This window comes from Geospiza fortis, unplaced genomic scaffold (assembly GCF_000277835.1).
Source record: "Geospiza fortis unplaced genomic scaffold, GeoFor_1.0 scaffold40, whole genome shotgun sequence".
Classification (NCBI taxonomy): Eukaryota; Metazoa; Chordata; class Aves; order Passeriformes; family Thraupidae; genus Geospiza; species Geospiza fortis.
In genome coordinates, this window is record NW_005054297.1 from 25,571,474 (window position 1) to 25,581,440 (window position 9,967).

The following is a 9,967-nucleotide window of genomic DNA, read 5'->3' on the forward strand; positions in this document are numbered from 1 at the left end:
AACCTCCAGGTTCTCTGCATTTTTGAATAGTTAGGACGATTGTATACCTCTCCAACTTCCAGGACACAATCCACTCGACATTCCCTAATGCTTAGTGAAGCATTTGCACTCATAAAGTAATGGTCCAGTCTAATGTCTCAGAATGAATTCAAATTCAGTGCAATATCACAAGAGGGAGCCCTTGTTAACTCCAAAAATTCGCTACCTGATTTTGTGGAGCTGCATGAATCACTTTCCAAGAGAAATGTGGGTTCTGTGCACTTACAATGAAAGTAGTTTCACTAAAAGAGAACCTTCTAAGAGAGGTTATACACAAACTGATTTTTTACATAGGAAAAAAAACGCCAGGAAATTATGGTTGACCATTTGAATAGGTTTGAATTGTGATTTTTAAATTACTGCATTTTCTATTTTTGGATAGCAAGGGACATGAAGCTAGAGCATTATCACTGATTTATTTTTAAAGACTGTTACTTTTATTCTTGTGAAATTTCAATATTCCACTCTTGTCACTTCCAAACTATCAGTGGGAATCTAATCTGTCAGTTTAAGGCATTAATACATTCTGAATTACATTTCTTAAAAAAATTCTTTAATTAATTTTTTTCCTATTTTAGGCACTACTTTGCAGGCAAAGTATCCAGTCTGGTTTAAGTTCAATTGTTTGGCTTTGAGTGAAAAAATTTTAGGTCTTACAGTGTAATGGTGCTATCATGGTGAAATTCTATATGATGTTGACTGGAGAATAACCTGAAAATAGAAAAAGATAGTTTTAATATGCAGGTTTCCTAAACATGTGTATCTAACCACTTTAATAAAAGAGGTCTTATACTAAAGATTTCAGGAAGAACCCAAGTATTTTTCTGAAAGTCAGAGCATTTCCAGGCTAAATTAGTAACAATTCTGTGTCTCCTCTCTGTCTGTCAGTAATGTTTCTTTACCATTGAGTGCTATTTTTCTTCAGGAAGTTAAGGTGAGATTCTTAAAGAAAACAGTGCTTTATCTTTTTGAATATTTTAATGCACTGTCTGTGTAAAAATGAACAGAATGATAGGGGAAAAAAAGGAAATACTCTTTCCTTTTGGTGGTTGTTTTGGTGGTTGTCATTGTTTGTTTGTCTGTTTGTTTTTAATAATGTTTCATTTAAAGTATCTGATGAAATTATTTTCTTACCTAGACTCATTTCAAAATCACTGTAATGGTGAATGGACCAAAATGTTGGTGCAAAAATCATTGATAATGGAGCACACTGGCACAGTCTGAAACTGATGCATTGCAGCAACTCCTGAGAAGACATTATGCTGCTTTTTTCTCTGTTTGAGGAAATGATGATGTTAATATGGTTACAACCTACAATATAAATTTAAATAAATGGAAGTGTTACTCTGTATATACAATAGAAAATTTAGTTTTAAAACATTGATGACATAGTAACTTCATTTTTCTTTTCACACTTTCACACAATACAAGCAAGTTTAGAGTGTTGACTTTAGTATTAAATATTCATTTTGAGGCAATGAGATTTAGTGATAGAATTTCTTTTGCTATTTATGGGAGATTGTGTGGTTAACCCCTGTTCAGGCATCATGATTAATTCACTTTTGTCTTTCTGAAAGGATAATTTTTATTCTAGGAGAGTTAAAGACTACAATTCATTGAATTGAAAAGAAATTACAGATGATTTAGAGATAAAAAAACATTTTGAGAAAAAAATTGTTTTGACATTTTCAAGGAAAAGCTGAAGCCAAGTAAATATTAAATAATAGACCATTTTAGCTAAGCTTCTTGTGTGCAATTTTGTATTTTCTCCTTCTTTTCCAGAAAATATGTACATTTCCCCACCAGTTTTTTAAGGTAGCACTGTTTGGATGTAGAATATGAGTCTTTTAGGTGATCATTTGAGGTTCAATAGCAACATTAAAATTCTTTCACCTAATTTTTTCGAATTCTCCTCAATGACAAATTTATTACAAAGATACAATTAGAGCAGATACAGATATGGAATAGGCAGCTATGCTACTGGTAAATCTTTTGCTTCTTCCCTCCCTTTCCCAGGCATGGATTTTATAATGTGCATGGATTTTCCACTGATGATTTGCATGCTTTGGAACCCAAACATTACCTAAGTGTCTACTTTTCTGGTTTCAGATGGGATAAAGCTGATTTTCTTTCTAGTAGCTGGCACAGTGGTGTGTTTTGGATATAAGATGAGAATACTGTTGATAACACACTGCTGTTCTAGTTGGCACTGAGCAGTGCTTACTCTAAGTCAAGGATTTTTCAGCTTTTCACACCGCCCTGCCAGTAGAGCGAGTGGGGGACGCAAGAAGCCGGGAGGGGGCACAGCTAAGACCCCCACTGACCAAAGGGATATTCTACATCATGTCATTGTTCTGAATGATAAAACTGGGGAGAATTGGCCAGGGGTTGGGGGCTGCCTGCTCAATGGTCAGCAGGTGATGAGGAATTGTGTTGTGCATCACTAATTTTGCATATTCTTTCATCACTTGTATTACTTTCATATCCTTTTCTGTCCCGCTACGTTGCCTTTCTCTCAATACACAAGTTTTACCTTTTTTTTCCCAATTCTTTCCTGCCTTGCACTGTGGGGAGTGAGTGAGCAGCTGTGTAGTGATTGACTCCCTGCTGGATTAAACTGCACCAGCAGATTCAGTAGAGCACAGGCTGGCTTTTAGCTGTGTTTTATATCTTACCAAGAGGGAGAGAGAGTGCCCTAACTCCATTGGAGGGCTATATCCATCAGACATGGTTTGTTCATAGCACAGGCTGCATGGAACAGGGACAAGTCCTCCTTTCCTCAGCACCAGGCCACTGGGAGCAGCTCTGTCACCAAGCGAACCAGTGACTAGGTGGGGCTCATTGAGGAAGTAGGTGTCAGCCATCCTCAGTTTGGCTCAATGTCCTGCTTAGAAACAAGACTGGCCCTGTGGCCTTCTTGTCTGGAAGTTTATGACTGAAGAATATATATGAGGGAAAGTGGCTCTGTGCACTCAAATTGAGCTCATGATCTCAGAAGCTGGGCTATGCACTGTGGCAGAGGAGAGCTGTTTGCCTTGGCTCACAGGATTTGATGGGAACCATGCAGGAGGACAGGGGATTCACACAATCTGTGCCACTGACTCAGCTCCTTTCTCCACCAGAGAAATGTACACTTGAGCAGTGGGAATCAAGAGGCTGAGTTGATAACTTCTAAGCTGCCTAAGCTCTCTGCTTATCTCTTTACTGCCACATGACATGATAGTATTTAAAGGAACAGAGGTCTGTGGTATTTTTGGGGTCCCCCATGACAGGAAGGAAATGATGAATCTGACTCCATGTTCTTACAAGGCTAATTTATTATTTTATGTACTTATATTATATTAAAGAATATAATATAAACTATTATATTAGTTATACTAAAACTATACTAAAGAATAGAGAAAGGATACCTACAGAAGGCTTAACGAGATACTAATTAAAAACCCATGACTCTCCAGAGCCTTAACACAGCTGGCTGTGGTTGGTCATTAAGTAAAAACAATTCACATGTTTCATAAACAATCTCCAACCACATTTCAAAGCAGCAAAACACAGGAGAAGCAATGAGATAATTATTGTTTTCATTTTTCTCTGAGGCTTCTCAGCTTCCTAGGAGAAGAAATCCTGGCAAAGGGATTTTTCCAGAAAATATGACAGTGACATTGGTCTACACTGTGTTCTTAAAAGTTACCAATATTTTTCATGAAGGGTACAAATTTTTCATTTGCTGCAATTGCTGGAGTAATGAAACCATACTATGCTATCTTATGTGCACGAGAAAAAAGAGAACGAAAAGTGGTGAGGTTCCTAACAGAAATATTTTATATTTCTTATCTATATCTGTGCCTCTGTGAAGAAATTTCGCATGTGTGGGAGATGACAGAAGTATAATATAGATGTTCAGCTGAAGGGCCATGACCAAACAAAAGGAACATCACAGAAATAAAATACAAAGATTAATAGTAGCAGAAGGATGGAAAGGTCTAACTATTGTTATTATAGTCAAACATGAAACATTTTTCTCTCAGGTTTCTGTTTTCTGAAGACAGGGATGGTAACTCATTCCCTAGCCACTGTCATACTGGATAAAATGTTCTTTTTATCAACTTCAGATCCAGCCAGTTTATCTTTTGTAAACTTGCTTCTTGTTTGTGCTCTGCACAAAATTATTTTCCAAAAGAATGACTTCTGGGAAGATTAAGTGGGAGTTGCTTTTTTGCAAGCTAGGATCAATTCAGCTATCTTTTTGTAAGCTAGTTCAAAGTCATACTGTGAAAAACATCCCTTTAGAAAACTTAATTTTTCTTTGGATAAAGACTTCATTAAAATTTTAAATGAGATGGCTTGAACAGGCTTACAAAGTACTTGTCAGAAAAAGGCAGAATTAGCAACACTGTGGGCCACCTCTTCCATTCGATTTCATTTGTGAATTCCATGTTGTGGAAATGATGGAGTAAATTGGATTTGTCCCAAAAGCTTTTGATTAAAACTTTTCCAAAATACATACATATAAGCTACACATTTCAGTTTAGTTTTGGAAAATTGTTTCCAGTTTTATAAGCACATCAACTCCAACAGAGGAGCCTGAATAGTGTTTCAGTATTCCTATTAGAAGGCCATGCCACTAAATTCTATCATTTGGTTGCCTACGGTAGCTGGTAAAACAATTCAGATTGAATTAATTTTTTACTTAAATTTGTTCTTGGTTTTACTAATACAGATTTTTCAACCTTCCTAATTTTTACTATTACACAAAGACATGAAACTCCTCTAACACTGATTAATTTAATTGAAGGATTACAAACACCTTAGGCATCAGAAAGAGATTTCAATCTCTTAAACTCTTTGGATGCTTAGTTCTATTTGGTTTTATGGTCTCTACCACTGCAATACCATTCACATCCCATATTACTGTAGCTCTGATTATCTGATTAATTACGAAAGGGGGATTCTAGTAGTTGAGGATGAATCTCTGAACTTTGTAAATAGAAAAGTAAATTTAAAATTTTTCATGCCACCATGTTTAGTTGTATTTTCATTGTAGATTCCAACTATAGCAAAGCAGACAATTTTCATCACAATAAAGATAATTTTAGGTCAACGTGGGGCAAGCCTATAGGAAAGTCCTTTTGTTTCTTGAAAAATGGAAAGTAAAAATGGTGTTTACTGTATAATTTTTAACTTTAAAAAAATTATATTTAGAGAAGTTTACAAAAATGTATCTTAAGAAGTGGTACCTAAGCTTTTACATTAATCTCCAATGATAAATGTATGTTACCATGTCAGTTCTAAATGGCAGGGTGCCCACTGCCAGGTGATTCTTATACCCCAGGGCAAATAGAACTTTAAGAGATGATCTTAAAACTCTCCTCTGGCACTAAAATATGAGTCTCTAAATAATACATGAGTCTCTAAATCTCCCTCATAATGGCATGAACATCTGACTGTATCCACCATCTACTAGTGGAACAGAAATACATTGTATAGCTCGGCTTAGTTATCAAAAGAAATGCACACAATAGAACAGAATATAATTGCTTTCATTTGATTCTCCCCAAATTGTGACTGGTAGCAATTCAGAACTTTTCTTCTAGTGAGCATGCTCAAATGTTTCCCGTTTCCAAAGCATTGTTTTAAAAACAAATAGTAAGAGGAAAAAAAGGAATAAATATCTGTTGAGTAAGACATGAAACAAAAAATGATTGAGGATCAATTTCCCTGCCCCACTGAGTCCTTGCAAGTTGGTAATTGTCCTCAGTCCAGCAGCTTTTCAGTGGCTTCATGAGCTGCACAACCCTCACACAATGATCTATAGGTGTTACAAAGAGCTTCTTTACACTTGTTCTGGTTTGTGAGCCTTTTCCATGTCAAAATTAAGCCTATTTCCTGTCAGGAGGATCCCAGGCCCAAATCTTGTTGCAGGTACCCATTCTTCTCTGCTCCACATGCCAGAAGTGTGTCCAAGTTGTGTGTACTTTTTGTTTGGCTGTCTTGTTGAGTAACCCTGTTAATACATTGGGTACTACACAGAAATCAACTGAATTATTGCACAAGATGGATTCTCTAGATACTGATGTGAGATTTGAAAAAGACATTAAGAAAACTGTAAATTCAATTATTTCATATCCTGTGCTTACCTAGAAAGGAAGATACACAGATTAGGTAGGTTAAGGCCAAATGAATGGTGAAAGTATTTAATCCCTTAACTGAGATAATATCTTAACCACTGTTTTAAATGTACAAGGAAGGACAAATGTAGCACTTTTGGCAATTGAAGAGGAGTTATCTCTTCCTTAACAGCCAAATCATAGCAGAAAATAATGCTTTTCAATAGATGACAAAGGGCTTCTGAGAGACAAATACAGAACATAGTCCAGATTCCTTCCAACCATTTAAAAAAGGAAAAAAAAAGAATATCTCTGTAAGAGAGAAACTTTCAGTATTATATTCTCTTTCTACCTAACATAAGGGAGAGGGGGTATGCATGGCCTTCCCCTTTCAGCATTTTCTTTGCTGTTTGTGTCAAATCATTCAAAGAAACGGAAAAAACCCCATGAAACATCTTTCAGAAGAAAAGGTACTTTAAATCTTGTGTTGTGCTGATTCTTTTCCTTGATTTACTTTTCCCGTCTGCCTCTAAAGGTTTGAGACAATCCTAGCATGTAAGAGGTCAACTTAGGAAACATCTCTAACTCTAATGCACATGGATGCTCGTGGTTACCATGGAAGCACATCAAACCATTGACTGAGAATATCAGCAGCTATCAGTGCAACTACCAGCCCAATAAAATAGTTAGGTAAAGCAGCCAGTAAAACCAAACAGCAATGCTGTGTGATGCTGCAATAACTGGTATCTGATTTTCCTCCTTTGTCTCAGCTGCTGTAACAGGTTTCAGGGAGTTTTCTCAAACTGAAAAATTATCTCTTGCAAAGTCAGTTGTTGTAAGTAGTGGCCCTTTGCTTCTGAGGACATATGCTCCTGTCTTCCATAGGAGCTCCTAATTCCTGATGGTAGTCTGGATTATGTAATCTGAGGTCAGATTAAAGGGGCAGTGAAGATGTTGCTAGTGTACCATATAGACACCACCAGAATCCTTCTTGGGTTCTTGTCAATACTGAAGTGCTAGACAAAACAGATGTGTGAGGTGGTGGGGTTGAGATATCTGAGGATAGGTAAATACATATATTGTAACAAAATAGTTTTAGATCGTGTTGTGCACATGTACAGGCAAACATGATCCGAGCCACACAGAGACTATGGTTAATATAAGCACCTGGTCTTGAGAGGTGAAAAAAATTTAAGATTAGTGATGGTTTTCAGGGTTTTTCAGGGCAGGAATCCAAGGTAGGCACATCTGGATTTCTACATTAAACCCTGAGTGAGGTTAGTGATAGGAGGTCATTATGGTGTGCCATAACTTATGTTTTAGTATGACTTTGCTGTCTTGAATGGTTAATTCAAAATTTATCACTAAAAAAATCTCTGAGGAAAGTAATAATGGAAAGAGGAAATTGAACAAAGTAGAAGAAAAGAAGTTTGAATTTTAAATAAAGACAGACTCTCATACTGCTGTCTTAGCTTCTCATTTCTTGTTTGTAAGATAATGAAGATGTCAAAACTTTCCCTTAAAGACAAAATGTTCTTTCTTTCCCATAGAAGTTATAAAAATGTCAAGAAAAATCAGAAACTGCTCAGAGCCCATAAAATAGGACTGTTATAAACTCCTTGACACATTTATGAAGAGAATTATTTATTTAAAATATTTATTTTGGCTCCAACAGCCCAGTTTTTACTCTGCATGTGATATTATAGCTATTTTTTGACAATTTCTCCCCTAGCCTCAAGTAGTAAGGTTCAGAAAAGCAGCTACCTTTTACCAATGGGCAGCTTTTGGAAATGGGAATTCAGTGACCTAGGCAGGTCAGGATTTCATATCACAACATGCTGCTAACATGGTAATGGTACAGTGTAAAATGAGATTTCCCCCAGCTGCAGATTCAACCTCTAAATTATTCTCCAGCTGAGTTGACTCTTGTGCTGGGCTGGAATACAGCTGGATGCCAGGATGCCCACCAAATCTGTTCTGTTGCTCCCCTTCCCAGTTGGACAAGGGAACAGAAATACAATGAAAGGCTCATGAGTTGAGATAAGGGCACTCACCAATTATTGTTATGAGCAAAGCAGACTTGACTTGAGGAAATAAGGTTAATTTATTACCAACCAAATCAGAGTAGGGTAATGAGAAATGAAACCAAATCTAGCAAACACTTTCCCCGCAACCTTGTCTTCTTCCAAGACCTGACTTCACTCACAATTTCTCCATCTCCTCCTCATCAGTGGTGCAGGGAAAAGGGAATGGGGGCTGTAGTCAGTTCATCACACACTGTCTCCCCTGCTTCTTCCTCCTCAAGGACTCCTCACACTCCTACCCTGTTCCAGCATGGAGTCTCTCCCCCAGGAGATAGTCCCCTACAAATCCCTCAAACACAAGTCTTTCTCACAGGATTCTCCACAGATTACTCCAGCATTGGTGTCTTCCACAGCCTGGGTGTCTTGGTTTGGAAAGACAGGAGTCTGCTAAGGAAGGCAGGAGCCTCCCCTGAAATGGAGAATGTAAACCCTCCCCACCCCTCCGAATTGCTACAATTTAAATTAAGGGGCTCTCAGGCAAAAATATGGGAGCAGGAAGTAACAGTTCTTTAATAGGGAAGAAATAAACAGAATAAAATAAACAATACAGTCCACTGGAACAACACTGACAGAGTCAGAACCCAACCTGACACCCTGTTGGTCAGGGTGTTGGTGGCAGTCCGATTGAAAATGTGGCTGCAGTCCTCTGAAGTATCAGGTGTGGTTCTGTTGGAGCAAGGGGGTTCTGTAGAGAAGGATGTAGTCTTCCTCTGGCAATCCAGTGGAGGAAAAGGCAGCTGCTGTTCCTCTGGTGAATCCCGTGGAGAGAAGCTCTGCTGGAGTTTTAGAATCTCAGACTATATCAGGGTAGCAGTGCTTGGCTCCTCCCTCTGGGCAGAGCATCTCACAATGGGATGTTACAGTTCTTATCAGTCATGCACCAATATTCAATAGTCTGTTATCAGCAGAGGTCCCCTCCAGAGGGAGGTGTGAATGTGGTCATTCAAAGAAAGAGATAAGGCAAACTGCTCACTTGACAAGGTAAGCAGCCATACAGATGGTCATGGAAAACATCTTGCATGCAGTCTTCAACACTGGGACAGGTTGCTCCAGCATGTAACCCCGTGGGCTGCAAGGGCACAGCTGCTTTGCCATGGGCTGCAGAGGAACCTCTGCTCTGGCACCTGGAACTCCTCCTGCCTCTCCTTATTCTCTGCTCTCAGTGTCTGCAGGGCTGTTTCTCTCACATATTCTCTCTCATTCCTCTTTTCACTGGCTCGAAGTGCCATTTGTGCAGCTTGCTTCTCCCTTCTTAGATATGTTATCCCATTGTTGATGGGCTCAGCCTTGGCCAGTAGTGGGTCCATCTTGGAACTGGCTGCCATTCCAAGGGGAACCTTCCAGCAGCTTCTCACAGAAGCCACCCCTGTAGCCCCCCTGCTACCAAACTCCTGCCATATAAACCCCATACAACTCTTTTGGTTTTAAACTAGTCAGCTGATACCTCTTTAGCTGTTAGGTTCCTCATTAAGCTAGATTTTATTAATGGTGTCTCAACACCTGTGGGAGATTCTGTTCCGAGCTCGCTTTTAATTGTTTGTGACGTGTAAGTGGAACATCAGTGACATCCTGTGGCAGCACACAGAGAAGCTGTGTTCTGGACACCTTGAGGGATGAGTTCCATGAATTTGCCTCTAGTTTATTATGATTTGGCTCAATGTCTGCTTCTGGAGAGCTCAGCCACATTTTGGCAGATCCATGTTTTCTGGCTTAAATAGTAGGCGAGCAAGCTGTTAC